Raw genomic sequence first — 16,445 nt, 5'->3', positions numbered from 1 at the left:
TCTTCAGATCAGGGCCATCCCCCTACCTTTTGAGCCACAGAACCATTTCTTGGTTTTCTGGTAGTTCATTGGAGATGAGTCTCACGGACTTTCCTGCCAAGGCTTGCTTTGAACCTGGATCCTCAGATCTCAGCTTCCTGAGCAGTTAGGATAACCACCCTCCGGTTATTATTCATTTAATTTTTTTATTGCTATTATTCAGGTGTTTTTTGTTTTAAAATAACGTTGAATTTCACTCAAGTGGCCTTTTCCAGATGCCAGGGGCTCTCGCCTGTGATCCTAGCTTCTCAGGAGGCTCAGAGCTTAGGATCGCAGTTCAAAGCCAGCCTAAGCAGGAAAAAGTCCTGAGACATTCATCTCCAAGGAGCCACCGAAAAGCTGGGTAAGGAGCTGTGGCTCAGGTGGTAGAGCACCAGCCTTGAGCAAAATAAGCTTAGGGTTAGGGTCCACACACACACACACACACACACACACACACACACACACACACACACAGCTGGGATACCAGCTGACGTTTCTCTTTATTCTGATAATATAAACTGATAAAAACTGTTTTCTTCAACTTTGAAATCAACCCTGAGCCCAAGTCTGCTTTGCCAATAGATTTACAGTCGTGATTAACTTTCTACCGAATGTCCTGTGCTATATGTGTATCATGTATACTATACATGTGCTATATAATATATAATATATTATATTAAATATATATATATATATGCATCTTTGATTTGTCTGTAGTTTTTCCTCTTAATCTGATTCCTTTTCGGTGTCAAGGTTCGGATGACCTGGTGGTGAGGACACTGTTTGTGTTTCCTGGTGTGTGCAAACATTTACATATGGGCTGGGGTCACTGCTTCCACGACTATTTGGGAAAGATTGTCTGTTATCCCAGCTGCTCAGGAGGCTGAGATCTGAGGTTCACAGTTCAAAGCCAGACTGGCCAAAAAAAAAAAAAAAAGGTCTATGAAGCTCTGATCTCTAAGGAACCAAAAGGTCTATGAAGCTCTGATCTCTAAGGAACCCCCCAAAAAATGGAGCTGTGACTCAAGTGGTAAAACACTAGCCTTGAGCAAAAAAACTCAAGGGCCCTGAGTTCGATCACCAGTATTCTTCACCGCCCCCCACAAGCATATTTCATTATTTTCTGCTCTTGGTATTTCTTTCCTTCTTTATATATTCTTCACATAATTTGTTTTGCTTTTACCTCCCTCATTTTTGATACAGGTAACTGTAGGATTTTGTTTTTGGTCCTTTCATCTTCTAAAATTTAAGAAGAAAGCACATATATAAATATATATATATAATTTCTTCTCAAAACAGAGGCTTAACCACATGCCTTGCATTTTGATAGGTCACATTCTATCATTTACTTAAAGCGATTTTCCAATCTCTCTCCATTTTTCTCCCTTGACCTTATTTGAAAGTATATTGCTTCATTTCCAGACAGGCTGGAGAACTTCTACTTGTTTTGAATTTTCAAAAAAAAAAAAATTCTTCTCCAGCCAGAAAAATATATTCTTGGGGAGCTCGGCTCTGGGGAATTTTTTGAAGTATTTCTGATGGCCAAAATATGGAAAATGTCCATATTTTGAAAAGAACCCTCAGAGTGGCTGGAAATTCCCTCGATCGAGCTGGGTCGTCGTGTTGCTTATTATTTTTATTTTTTTCTGCTTGTTTATTGCACTCTTCCAGGGGACAGGGGATTCTGCCTGTGTTTCTAAGGTCTTCATTTCTGTTTGGTCAGCTGTGGGGCTTGAACTCAGGGCCTGGGTGCTGTCCTGAGGCTCAAGACTGGTGTCCATTCCTGAGATCGTGGAGTGTCCTGGATGTTTCCTGCCTGGTCTGGCCTTGAACCTGGGTCCTCAGATCTCAGCCTCCTGAGCAGCTGGGATTCCAGGCCCCAGCCTGAGAGCCATTTCCCCCCCCCCCCCCGGTCTGCTTCCTGTATATGACATGCATGACACATAACACAGCACACATTACAGACGACACACATGCGCTCGATTGTGTAACAGATGCATGGACTGTGTGTGCAAACGTGTTACCACGGCACGGTACCCGGGGTGTGCAATTAATACGATTACGTGGCTCGTGCCTTGTGGGAGGGGCCGCAGGACGTGTCCTGGTCTGTGCTGCTGTACCTGACGTGCACGGCACGTGTGTCACAGCGCGTCCCTCCCCGCCGGGTCTCGTGTCCGCATCGCCGTCGTGGAGTCCCCACGGCTGGCGTGGCAGGCTGCGCGCCCCGCGGGCACCTCGACCTGGCCTTCTGTGTCCAGGGTGGAACCACGACCTGTGCGGACCTGTCAGGGCCGGAGAGGACGTGCGGGGGATGGGAGTCGAACCCCAGCAGCGCAGGGGAAATAGAGGCAGGCGAGGAGGAGTCAGGAGCTCGCGGGGGGCGGGCCGGGGGCGGGGCCGGGGAGCCGGAGGCGGGGCCGGGGAGCCGGGGGCGGGGCCAGGGATCCGGGGGCGGGGCCGGGGATCCGGGGGCGGGGCCGGGGAGCCGGAGGCGGGGCCAGGGATCCGGGGGCGGGGCCGGGGATCCGGGGGCAGGGCCCGGGCACCGCGGGTGGGCGGGGGGCGGGGCCAGGGATCCGGGGGCGGGGCCTGAGCACCGCGGGTAGGGATGGGGCGTGGCCAGGGATCCTGGGGCGGGGCCAGGGAGCCAGGGGCGGGGCCGAGGAGCCGGGGGCGGGGCCTGGGCGCCGTGGGCGGGGCTCGGGGAGTGGGTCCGGGAAGCTGAGGGCGGGGCTAGGGCAGGGCCTGGACTCTGTGGGTGGGGCTGGGGAGGGGCCTGGATGCCGTGGGTGGGGCCGGGCGTGCGGCTGGGGCGGGCCCGGGGGCGGGGCCTGGACGCTGTGGGTGGTGCCGGGGGGGGGGGCCTGGACGTCGTGGGCGGAGCTAGGGGCGGGGCCAGGGTGCCGGGGGCGGGGCCTGGACGCCGTGGGTGGGGCCGGGCACGCGGCTGGGGCGGGCCCGGGGGCGGGGCCTGGACGCTGTGGGTGGTGCCGGGGGAGGCCTGGACGTCGTGGGCGGAGCTAGGGGCGGGGCCAGAGTGCCGGGGGCGGGGCCTGGGCGCCGTGGGTGAGACTGAGGGTGGAATCGGGGAGCCGAGGGGCGGGACCTGGGCTCTGGGGGCGGGGCCGGGGGCGGGGCCGGGGGCGGGGCCCGCTAGGTCCGCCTCACCCTCGTGTCTTTCCCACTACGAAATGCAAACGACCCTCACCCGCGGGGGTCACTCGGGTGGTGAGAGGGGGCGGACGACCCGAATCCCCGCCCTGTCCCCGCCCGGTCCCCCGCCGCCCGCCCGCACTGCTGCCGGCTGCCGGCTGGAGCCCGGGACTGGAGGCCGAGCCGCGGCCGGCCGGGGCGGGGCGGAGCCGAGGGCCGGGCCACAGGATCGGGGGGTGGGGGGGGGGGTTTCCACGATGGCCCGGGCGCGATCGGCCGCGGGTCCCGTGGATTCCACCCCCGAGAGCCCCCCACGGCAGGCCGAGGAGCGCGGCATCCACGCCCCGGGGCCGGACGCGGGAGCTGGAAACAGAGAGAACAGAGCATCGATCGCACAGCCCGGGGCGTCTGCAGGCGACGAAGCCGATCGTGCGGCCCCATCCACGCGTGGACGTGTCTGCTGTCCGCTAGGGACCCCTCCCTCCCCAGCCCTCGCTTCCCCTTGGACAACTGTTGAAATAACTCAGCATTTCCTGAACACTCTGTGCCTTGGCGTAGCCCGAGCCTTGGCTCTGCCTCTCTCCGTGTCCCCTCCTGCACTCCCTCTCCTGGCTTGGGTGTTAGGGTTCCCCTTGGTGACCCCTTTGGGTCAGATCCTTCCCTCACAGGACAAGCAGCTTGTGACCACTGCAAAGCTGTCCTCGGACAACCTCTCCAGCCTTTCCTCATCCAGTGTGGGCCTGGCCCCCCCCCATCCCACCGCACCCCATCCTAGGCACTTGGCCCAGGATACCCCAGTGCATTTGCCGACAGCTTCATCTCACCCACCAGAGCGGGGGTCATTGTCAAGGTCAGGGTCCTTTGGTCTTGGCCATTCACCAAAAGCAAGTAGGAGTCAGGCACAGTGGCTCCCGCCTGTTGTTCCAGCTACTCCGGAGGCTGAGATGTGAGGTTCGGGGGTCTGAGGCACACTTGGAAGGCTGTGAGATTCTGTGGTTAACCAGCAAAAATCTGGAAGTGGAGTTGTGGCTTATGTGGTAGTGGACCAGCCTTGACAGAAAAAGCTCAGGGCCAGCGCTCAGGCCTCAGGACCAATAAATGGCTTTTTTTTGTTGGTTCATCGCTGTAGCCGTCTGGCATCCCTTTTACGTATTTACTTATTTATTTTTTTTTGTCTTCGAGCCACGTGAGCCACAGTGCCACTTCTGGCTTTTTCTGGGTAGTTTATTGAGGATAAACGCCTCCCAGACCTTTCTTGCCTTGGCTGGCTTTGAACTGTGATCCTCAGATCTCAGCCTCCTGAGTAGCTGGGATGACAGGCGTAGGTCACCACGCCTGGCAGTCCTTTTTAAAAGAAAAAAAAAAAAGCAAAAAGAAATCTTACCAGGGACTGGTGACTCATGCCTGTCATCCTAGCAGCTCAACAAGCTGAGAACTGACACCTGAAGTTCAAAGCCAGCCCCAGGCACGGAAAGTCTATGAGACTATTGACAATCAACTGTGCCAAATAAAGGCCAAAGTGGCACCGTGGCTTAAAGTGGTAGAGCATTAGCTCAGGGACAGCACCCAGGCCCAGAGTTCAAGACCCACAACCGACATAAAAAAATAAATAAATAATGATTAAGACCGAGTTTTGGTCCAGGCAGCTTGCTTGCAGAGTCATTGTGTCAGCATTTCATGGCTCTGCAAACCACGCCGTGATAGGGGGTTCTATTTAAAACACAGAAAGAGTTCACACAACTCCCTTAGCAAAGCAAAGAAAGGCTCTGGCTAAAAATAGGTAACAGACCCGAGCACACAGCCCACCATCCAAAGACAAGTGACTGGCCAAGAGGTGCAAGACAAATACCCCTGTGTCACTCCTCACTGGGGAAAATGGAAATTCACAGTGCCTGGCTGTGCCATCCCCCAGCTGGGAAAATGGCATAGGCGATTGTATAAAAGATGGTGAACGGGAAGAGAATTTGCTTCTGGGTAGTGGGAATGCATGTTCATGCAGCCATTGTGGAAAACAGAATGGATTTTAAGACTTGTGATTCCACTCTGGGGGAATCACTAATTCATAATAATATTATGATGATATTATTATAACATAATATATGATATATGATAATAATAATAAATTATTATTATTAATGTTGTTTCTTGTCCTATTCACAGAGGCTCCAGTCATCAACAAGCACGGATGATGTGATTTCTGAAAGTCCTTCTGCATGGCATGCACTCCTGGAATCAGAGAAGGAATCAACCAAAGATCAAGGCAAGCCGGTGGCTCACGCTGGTCAACCTAGCTCCTCAGAAGGCTGCAATCTGAGGATTGCGGTTCAATCCAGGTCGGAAAGTCTGTGAGACTCTGATTACCAGTAAATGATTCCGAAAAAGGCTCAAAGTGGTGCTGTGGTTCAAGTTAGTCGAGTGCTAGCCTTGAGCATGAGACTCAGGACCTGAGTTGAAGCTCTAGGATGAGCAAAAGAAGGAGGAGGAGAGGAGGAGGAGGAGAAGGAGGAGGAGGAAAAAGAAGGAGAGGGAGAAGAAGGAGGAGAAGGAAGGAGGTGGAGGAGGAAGAGCAGGAGGAGGAGGAGGAAGAGGAGGAGGGGGAGGAGGAGGGGAGGAGGGGGAGGAGGAGGAGGAAGAGGAGGAGGAGGAGGAGGAAGAAGAGGAGGAGGAGGAGGAAGAAGAGGAGGAGGAGGGGGAGGGGGAGGGAGAAGGGGAGAAGAAGAAGGAAGAGGAGGAAAAAGAAGGAGGAGAAGGAGGAGGAGGAGGGGGAGGGGGAGGGAGAAGGGGAGAAGAAGGAGGAAGAGAAGGAGAAGGAGGAGAAGGAGAAGAAGAGGAAGAAGAAGAAAGGATGAGGAGGAGGAGGAGGAGGAGGGATGGAGGGAGGGAGGAGAGGGAAGCAGAAGGAAGAAGGAGAATTGGAAAAAAGAGCAACAAAGTATTTGGAGGGCAGAGCTTGGCTGGTCCACAAGAGCTGGAGGCCAGGAGCTTGGAGGACAGGCCAGGATAAATGGCAGCTGGACAGATGGTCCATCCCAGAGGCAGGGTGGGCCCTGAGGACACTCCGCTATGGCTGGCCTTCCAGCCAGGCCATACATAGCCCCCCCTACCAAACGGGGGCCTCCAGGACAACCCTGAGGGTGTGTGATGGGCCCCTGTCCTCAGTCCCCTGTCAGAGACATCAACAGCAACACCCACCCTAAAAGAGACATGCAGAGGGACTGCCGGCACTGTGGCTGGACTTGTTTTCCCCAAAGCTGTGGCTGGATCTTCTCAGTGCCCATCTGCTCAATGTCACGGGCCACCCCGCCCCGCCATCTGTTTATGGGCTGTCAAGAGAGCTGGCCGAGAAGTGGGGGGGGGACGGGGAAGGGGGGGGACACAGCGTGACCTTCCCTTCGCACAACCTGCCAGCCCAGCCCAGCCAATACACTGGCAGAGTGTGTAGTCAGAAGGAGCACGGGTGATGGCTGATCCAGGACTCTGGGGTCAGCTCCTGAAGCCTGGTCTGCTTGTATGGATGAGAAAACAGAGTCTCCATGGGTGACAGGCCAAGTGACAGTACTGGAAACTCATCTCCTGTCTCAGGCTCTCAAGAATCTCCTCCTCCTGGAATACCAGGTCTTTCTGGGTCATGTGATGACCCAGACTCTGACGGGGCCTTCAGGCCATTTCCAGGAGGCCCCTGTGGTGTTTAGGCCTGGGCTTCTATGATCGGTCTGCTCAACCGTGAGGAGTCTCTGTCTCTCAAGCATGGTAGCTCATGCCTGTGATCCCAGCGACTCACGAGCAAATGAAGCAGCAAAAGAAAGCTGGAAGTAGAGGTGTGGTTGAAGTGCTATAGCATTGGAGAGAAAAAAGGTAAAGGATAATGTCCAGGCCTTGAGTTCAAGCCCCAGTACACACACACACACACACACACACACACACACACACACAGAGTTAAGACTGTTCTTTAGGACACTGTTAAATTCTTTAGCAGTGGTTTGCAAAACAAGAATTTATTTTATTTTATTTTTTTACCAGTCCTGGGGCTTGAACTCAAGGCCTAGGGCTTTCTCACTGCTAGTGCTCTGTCACTTGAGCCACAGCACCACTTTGGCTTTTTTTGTGTCTCTGGTACTGAGGAATCAAACCCAGGGCTTCATGCAGGCTAGGCAAGCTCTCTACCACTAGGCCACACTCGTAGTGGCAAAATAAGAATTTAAATGAATCCTACAGTAGACCTTAATCCTCTTGCTGAGGTAATTGTTTTAAATTCCTAATTGAAATGGCAAAATGGCCATATATATATATATAGATAGATATAGATGACTCAACCATGGATATTACAGTTGGAAATTACTTGAGTAAAAATAATGTACTTGTCTTGGGGGAGGGAAAGTTATAAAATTCTAGTTTTTCCTCTAAGACCATCTCTCCCACTACATATCTTTTATTAAAGAATTTATTAACATTGATTTTTACATCATATTTCAAATGGCACTATGTTTTTTTTAGGCCAAAGCCATTATAAAATAAACCATGAAGAAGTATATTTCTTTTAGCATGAAACAAAACAACATCAGGTCAGTACCAATAGCTCAGAGACTGCTTTGATTTAAAAAAAAGAAAATATCTCAGTGACTTTCCATTCTTCATTAATCTCTCTGGCTTCTTTCTTTCTTTCTTTTATTTTAGGGGTGTCTGTCCTGGGACTTGAACTCTATCCCTGAGCTTTTCTTTTTTTTTTTTTTTTTTGCTCAAGGTTGGCCTTTGCCCCCTGGAGTCACACCTCCACTTTGGCTTTTGGCTGTTTAACTGGAGCTGAGTCTCAGGGATTTTTCCTGCCCAGGCTGGCTTTGCACTGTGGTCCTCAGATCTCAGCCTCCTGAGTAGTTGGGAGGACACAGGCCTAGCATGGAAGCCTCTGGGGACAAACTTCTCCAGGCTCCTGAAAAAACATGGCAGCTGTCACAAGACTTGTCTCTTCACCCCCATTCTTCTTCCAAGACACCACGGGATTCATGGAAGAATGTGGCGACAAGATACCAGAAAGAGATTTATTATTATTATTACTATTATTTTATTAAAATGAACCGTGGCCCAAAAGAAAGCCTGGAAGCCATTAGCGACTTCCAGCTTCCCAGCTTGATTCCTTGGGTGAGGGTGGACATGTTGGAAGCTCACAGCGCTGTGGGCTGGGTTTGGGCACAAGTGGGTGAAGACTCCCTTTCCATTCAAAATGAAATGAGGATACTAGGTCTTACCCAGACCATTTTGGCCAGGTGATGGATGAGACAGAATTGGGTTTGACTTGACTGGTGCCATCTTGTCTTCATGATAGAGGAAGGGAAGTTCCCCCCACACACACACCAGGTGATGGGCAGGTCTGAATTCTCAGAGGCAGTGGATGATAGGTGATTGGACCTGCCAATCTTGAGTCAGGGCTCTCAAGCTCCCTGTGACTCTGTCCCCTGGCCAGGACCTTAATTTAAGCCTGGATGAGTTCAGGTGGGGCGATACCAGGCCTGCTGTCTCAAATCTCCTGGCTCTCCTCTGGTCACCATGGTGTCCCAGTTCAGCTGTCCATCGGAGTTGATCTGGTTTGTTGGTATTGTTTTTCTACTCTTTCTTTGCTTTACTACTGTCATGGCGCAGCTTTCTAAGCATGTGGCACGTATCTGCAATCTCCAGTCTTTCCCATAAAGACTCCCCAGTCAACTCCTCAAAATGTGGCTTCTGTTTCTCAGCATGGAGCTCCCATACAACAAACACACCTGGAAGAGGATGTAGGTTCTAGAAACTTCCAAAGCCCTTAGAGATTGAGGCTAGGGCCCCAGGAGCACAGCTTTGGATGGATGAGGAGAGGCAGCCAGCCTGCAGACCCAAGGCCTGAACTTGGTATCAGGTAGAATCTATAGTGTGGACGTGCATATTAAAACAATAATAATTATTATTACTATAATATAGGTTTCCAGCTTCTAGAAATCTAAGGATCTTGTATTAAAAAACCAGAGCCTGGCCGGGAGTTTGGCCTAGTGGTTAAAGTGCTTGCCTAGCATGCACGAAGACCCGGTTTCCATTCCTCAGTACCACATACATAGAAAAAAGCCAGAAGTGGTGCTGAAGCTCCAGTGGTAGAGCTCTAGCCTTGAACCAAAAAGAAAAAAAAAAAAGCTCAGAGACAGTGCCCAGGCCCTGAGTTCAAGCTCCAGGGCCACCATCTAGACAGACAGACACAGACAGACAGACAGATAGATAGACGGATGGATGGATGGATGGATAGATGGATAGACAGATGGATGGATGGATGGATGGATGGATGGATAGACGGATGGATGGATGGATGGATGGATGGATGGATAGACAGATGGATGGATGGATGGATGGATGGATGGATAGACAGATGGATGAATGGATGGATGGATAGACGGATGGATGAATGGATGGATGGATAGACGGATGGATGGATGGATGGATGGATGGATGGACGGATGGATGAATGGATGGATGGATAGACGGATGGATGGATGGATGGATGGATAGACGGATGGATGGATGGATGGATAGACGGATGGATGAATGGATGGATGGATAGACGGATGGATGGATGGATGGATAGACGGATGGATGGATGGATGGATGGATAGACGGATGGATGAATGGATGGATGGATAGACGGATGGATGGATGGATGGATGGATAGACGGATGGATGGATGGATGGATACACACACACACACACACACACACACACACACACACACACACACACACACAGGCACTACATACACACACCTGGATGGACAGACAGACAAAGTCTGGATTTCATCATTGCTGGGCACGGATGCGTGTCTTGCATCACCGGAAGTGGAGGCGGGGCTCAAGGGGGTGGAGCCTGAGCCGGCCCACACCGGAAGTGGAGGCGGGGCTCAAGGGGGCGGAGCCTGAGCAGGCCCACACCGGAAGTGGAGGCGGGGCTCAAGGGGCGGGGCGCTGCAGCCCGGCTCTGCTGGGCAGTGAGAATGTGGGACAGCGAGGATGGCAACGTCAATGGAGGAAACCTGCCAGGGAATTAAACAAGCAGATGTGCACAGGTATTATTCCATTCTGTACAACGCAGCGTTCACCATCTGTTATATAACAACACACATCACACGTCCTGGACATGTGAATGCACAATAGAATACAGAATATAGCCATATACAACCACCCTGCTAAGTCTGTGTTTTGTATTCGTTTATAATTCTATTATTACTAATATTAACATGAATATATTGTTATGCATTCGTAGGTTACATGTGAATATAGAATAATAGTGTTAAGTATTCATAAGTAATATTTTATTAATATAATATGAACCTATACTGAATATTACTATAATATTACAGATTTAATTGTATTTTGTAACTGTAATAACATTTTAATATATAATAGAATTGTTCTCTGTTAATGATTGTAGAAGATAATATATAACTGTACACGAAGCATATGTTCGTATGTTATAACTCATCGATAATTATAATCTTAATTAAAATTAATGATCTATTAGGTAATTATACATTAAAATTAAATGTGTCATTGCAATTCTCGTATATCATATAAAATATATGATATATTCCACATAGATTGATGTGTGTATATTTTTCTAATGACTAAAATTTATGAAATTTTATATAATCCAATATTATAACTATTATATATTTATACTATAATATGGCACAGTATCATACATGATTATACTCAGTACTATAATAGGGAATAATTAGTTATTACAGTTTAATAACCATAATATAAGTTTATCATGGAATACTTAGTGTCATACACTTATTATACTTGTTATGATGCTGTAATGGCATATTAGAATATGGAAATACGGTTATAACATATAATTATGCACTCAATAATTATTTACTATGTTTATTAACACAATTCATAACGGTAATAGCATCATTGTCACACAGCATGGATTCTTTGTTTTCCCCAGTCCTGGCCTGGCATCGAACCCGGGTCTTCGTGCATGCTGGGCCGCACTCCGGGCCCCTAGTGCCCTACGGGACGCGGTAGATGAGGCACTGCGCACGCGCCACACCGCACCTGCGCCCTGGGGGGCGTGGCTCAGGCCGGTGGGCGTGGCTCCTGGTGGGGGCGTGGCTTAGGCCGGGGGGCGGGGCTCCGGAGACCAGGCGTGGAGGCTGGCGTGGGGCGGTGAAGCAGGGTCTTCTTACAAAGGCCTCAGAGCCCTGCTTTAGTTTCTCTCTAGGAGCTGATTGGCCAGTGATGGATTGGCCAGCTACTGATTGGCCAGTGGCTGCCCTGGGGGTGGGACTTCCATTTTGACCCCACCTCTGGCTGCTTTCTAGTTTCTGCTTTGGATTTCTGTGGCATTCCAGGCACTGGGGGCTCACGCCGGTTATCCTGGCAGCTCAGGAGGCTGAGATCTGAGGCTCTAGGTTCAAAGCCAGCCCAGGCAGGGAAAAACCCATGAGACTCTTACCTCCAATAAACCACCCAGGGGTTTGGCGCTCCAGGACAGTGCACCTATCCTGAGTTCAAGTCCTTGATAGGCACAAAAAAGAGGGAAACTGAGGCAGAAGCCATGCCTTTCCTAAGGGTTCAGAGCGTGCAGGAGCAGGGAAGAGGGACAGGCAGGGATAGGAGACCACCCCCTCCACACACACACACACACACACACACACACACACACACACACACACCTCTTTTTCTTGGGTACATAGTATTCCGTGCCAAAGGGCTGGCAGGAAATACGACTGACCATCACCCTACAAGCTTGGAATTATTCAAGCCCAGAGAAAGAATCCCAAGAGCTTGGTACACAAACCACCTTCTCTTCCCTCTGGCTCCTTCCCAGCCAGTCCTGGGCCTCTCTGGTCCTTGGCCCAACTCTGCCCAAGCAATCACCAACCACACAGCCATCGAGGCCCAAGCAGGGCTGGACTGGAGCGACAGGGAGGCTGAAGGCCACCAAATCCTCAGAACACATGAAGGGAAAAATCACTGCTGTCTCACAAGGCCACCTCTCAGCCCTTGTTCAAGAAAAAAGAAATACTCACAAGCAGAGGCCATGACAGGGCCAGGAGGCACAGCGAGGTTTCTTTACCCAGGACTTTAATGAAGGCTCTTATGAGCTGGCATTGCTTCTCCCTGCCACTTCCCTCCCTCCCCTGTCTCACTGAAATTAAAAAAAAAAGGGGGGGGGTGCCTTGGTCATCTCTTTCCCAAGCTAATTTTCAAAGCAGAATTAGCACGAGCAGAATGGCTTTACTATGTATTGGACTATTTGATGACCACACAGTCATGTTCTCCGTGGGTCAGTTGTGACAACTGTATTGTTTTTCTCTTAGGCATGCTGATGCAGTTTTGGGGGTGTTTGGGGAACCCCTTGATTTTTTTCCCTCTAGCTCTTTCTCTTTTCTTTTTCCTTCCCTCCTTCCTTCCTTTTTCCAGTCATGGGGCTTGAACTCAGGGCCTGGGCACTGTCCTTGAGCTTCTTTTGCTCAAGGCTAGCACTCTACCGTCTGAGTCACAGCTCCACTTTCCAGCTTTTTGCTGGTTCATTGGAGATTAGAGTCTCCTCCACACCAAACATGGACTCAAGTCTCAGCATCTTAATTCCAGTCCACTGAGTGCTGTCGGAGTCTCTGTAGGAGAAAACATGCAGACACTTAATTTCAGGACTGAGCAGTAAAGAAGGGGTTCTTTTCAGAGGGGATGGAAGGAGGGTGGGGGTGCGGGCAGCAGGCTTAGAAGGAAGACCCGGGCCGAGAGTTTAAACAATCTCCAGGAATGTAAATAAATCTTCTACAGGGAGGGGGGGCAGGAAGGGGGAGGGGACGCCCGTACCACTGGGGTTCCTGTCTTGTCATTTGGATGTGAAATGGGGGTTCGGGGAGGGGGAGCTCACCCAGCCTCAGAGATGGAAATAATCATAGTTGATTGTGTCTGATCAATCTCAGAACACAATAAGATTTCATGAGGCTTCCAGACCCTGACCCTCAAAACTACCAGCAGCCATAAATATGAAAGAGGTTCCTTTATTCATTTATTTATTTACCTTTTAATCCCCCCCTTTTTTCTATTTGGGTACTGTGTTTATTCTTTTTTCTATGAGTAAACATTTTTTGGATTGCCTTGAAGAGATGCAAGGCTTGCGTGTCTCTGATCATATAAAATAATATCCATCGAAATGAACTCTCAGAAATAAACTCCACTTGTGGGTGGGGATGGGAAGGAAAAACTGGGAGAGAGGGAGGGAAGAGGGGGTTACTGACCCAAAAGAAATGTTCTCCTTGCTGGAGTCATGTAACTGTCACCCTTCTGTCCAACACCTGGATAATAACAAAAAGTCAAACATAAAGCTGGGTGGCAGATGGCCCACGCCTGTGATTCTAGCTACTCAGGAAGCTGAGATCTGAGGATCGTGGTTCGAAACCAACCTGGGCAGGAAAGTCCATGAGACTCTCATCTGGAATAAACGATGCAGAAAAAGCCAGATTGTGGCTCAAGTGGTAGAGTGCTAGCCTTGAGCAAAAGAAGCTCAGGGACAGTGCCCAGGCCCTGAGTTCAAGCCCCAGGGCTGGCCAAAAAATAAGAGCAGGGGCAGGGAGGGTCTTAACTCCAGTTGTAGTATATTGGTTGCCAGAATACAGACTCCACTTATTACAGACCTCGTTAACTGCAAACAATCACTGTTTGAGAGGGGCAAAAAAAAATAGTGGAAACATTCCAGAAGAGCTGGGCGTGGTGGTTCACACCTGAGATCAGAAGACTGCAGTTCAAAGCCAGCCTGGGGCAGGCAAGTCGGTGAGACTCTTCTTTCTAATGATCTACTAAAAAGCTCTACCACTTGAGCTGTAGTTCAAGAGCACTAGCCTTGAGCAAAAAGAAAAACTCAGAGACAGCACCCAGGCTCCGTTCAAGTCCCAGTACCAGCGCCAATGAAAAAAGAAAGACCATTTCTGGCATGTACGGTTGTCTTGAACTCCAGTAACGGAGGGTACGGATGGAGTTTGAACTCAGTCACCTCACCACACCCCTGCAGACAGTTCTGGAATGTTCCTCAGACAGGGAAGCTGGTGGCTTACAGGAAAGAAAAGTCACCATTCATTTCTGGGTTCACAAGTCTCTCAGATGCATTTAGAACAACGAAAGACTCAGTTCCGAGGGACACTGAAAAAAAATTAAATTAAAAAGAAAAGTAACCAATAATTATAGTTTGGGCGCATGGAGCAGATCCAGGCCTGTCCATTGGAGACTGAAGAAGGAATTTTGTTTACCAATTTTTCATTTAGGCCCCACCCACTCCCCAAAAAAGAATCTGGGGTCGGCGACAGGGGAGAATGAACAGGAGTCTCAACCTGAAAACTCTGGTCAACTGTTCAAACCGACTGGGATAAAATGGATAGAAGGAGTCTGGGAAATTTTTTCGTTTAATTTTATTCGATTTTTAATTTAAAAAATTTTTTTTCCATGAAAGAAATGAGTATCTAGAACCAGAAAAAATCATCATAAAGGAATAAAGCTATTTACCTATAGAACACCCATTGTCCAGTAGAAATAGTGGGGTTGCTGGTTCAAGAACCCCCTCAGCCCTCTGTGGGAAGGCCCAGGGCCCCAGCCTCAGTTGCTTGTTTTTGTGCGTGTCAGTTGTAGGACTTGAACTCAGGGCCTAGGCGCCATCCCTGAGCTCTTTTGCTCAAGGCTTAGCGCTCTACCACTTTGAGCCACAGCGCCACTTCTGGTTTTCTGGTGGTTCCTGGGAGATAAGAGTCTCACGGACTTTTCTGCCTGGGCTGGCTTTGAACTGCGATCCTCAGATCTCAGCCTCCTGAGTAGCTGGGATGACAGGCAACCAGATGGATGTAGAGAAACCGGAAACATCTCTCCTGGAGCAGCATCAACAAATGAAACTTGGTGCTGGGCTTCTGTTGCTCTCGCGTTGTCCTCCTTGCTGGGATCTGAGGATGGTGGTTCAAAGCCAGCCTGGAGCAGGAAAGTTCAGGAGACTTATCTCCAATGAACCACCAGAAAAACAAACACGAAATGTGGCATAATTGGGAACTGGCCTGCTGTCGGGGGGGCCTGGTAGGCAGAGGGCTCCCTGGGGGGGTCTGGGTGGCCTTGTCAGGTGCCCCTAGGCCAGGCTGGTGACAGAGCCATTGAGGCAGAGGGGCCTGGTGGGGGGTGGGGGGAGAACCAGGCAGCTTGGCAGACCTGGGCACGCTCACCCTCTGGTGGCCAGAGACGGAACTGCAGATAGTCACTCAATGGGGTAACCACTGAGAATTCCCCAGGGCCTGGAAGGGTGTGGGGGCTTTTGGGGGGGGGTGGAAATCCACGGCAGAAGGCTCCCCAAGATGCTACCAACATAAATCACAAGACAATGGCGTGTTAATACGCAGGGCCACAGATAATAGAACCAGACACCAGGAAAGATTACAGGGAATAATGTGGGGAGGGGGGTGGGGATTTAACAAGTGACCCCAATATACTGATCTCTTCAGCCCCTCTCCCTTCTGACATTATCCCAGGCCTAGAAAAAAAGCAAGGACAGAGTGAAGACACCTGTCATTCCAGCTACTCAGGAGGCTGAGAGCTGAGGATCATGGTTCAAAGCCAGCCTGGCCAGGAAAGTCTCTGAGACTTTATTTTTTTAAATCTCCAATGAATCACCACAAAGCTGGAAGTGGAGCTGTTGGCTCAAGTGGTAGAGCGCCAGCCTCGAGTGAAAAAAAAAGCTAAGGGACAGCACCCAAGCTGTATGTTCAAGTCCTAGGACCAGCATGAACGAATGAATGAATGAATGAAGCCACAGTGAACATGTGTCTATTGGAAATTTAAGCCTCCCATGCCAAGCTGAACGTTTTCTCTCCATCCCTCAGCTGCCCTCACAATGATCTGGTTTAGAAGATGGGGGCACCCCGGCTCTGACCTCTGGGCCTGCCTGGCCTCGAGTCAGCTCACCACTGCGCTCTGGTGGTGAGAGCTCGCTGTGCACGACCGGGAGAAACAGGAAAGGAACTCCTTATTCAAGTCTGGGGTGTCGGTGTCTGCACCCCCCCATCCCACCCCACCATCCTGATGTCACTGGTTTACGGCTAAGGCCAGGCATTTAAAAATGCCCCAGACAAGATGGGTGCTGGTGTCTCACGCCAGCTAGCTACTCAGGAGGCTGAGATCTGAGGATCACAGTTCGAAGCCGGGCCAGGCAGGAAAACATGTAATTCTTCTCTTCCATGAACCACCGAAAAGCCGGAAGGAGAGGCGTGGCTCAAG

This window comes from Megascapheus bottae, chromosome 38 (genome assembly GCF_031878675.1).
Source record: "Megascapheus bottae isolate mThoBot1 chromosome 38, mThoBot2.hap1, whole genome shotgun sequence".
NCBI lineage: Eukaryota > Metazoa > Chordata > Mammalia > Rodentia > Geomyidae > Megascapheus > Megascapheus bottae.
This window is presented reverse-complemented; position numbering follows the sequence as displayed.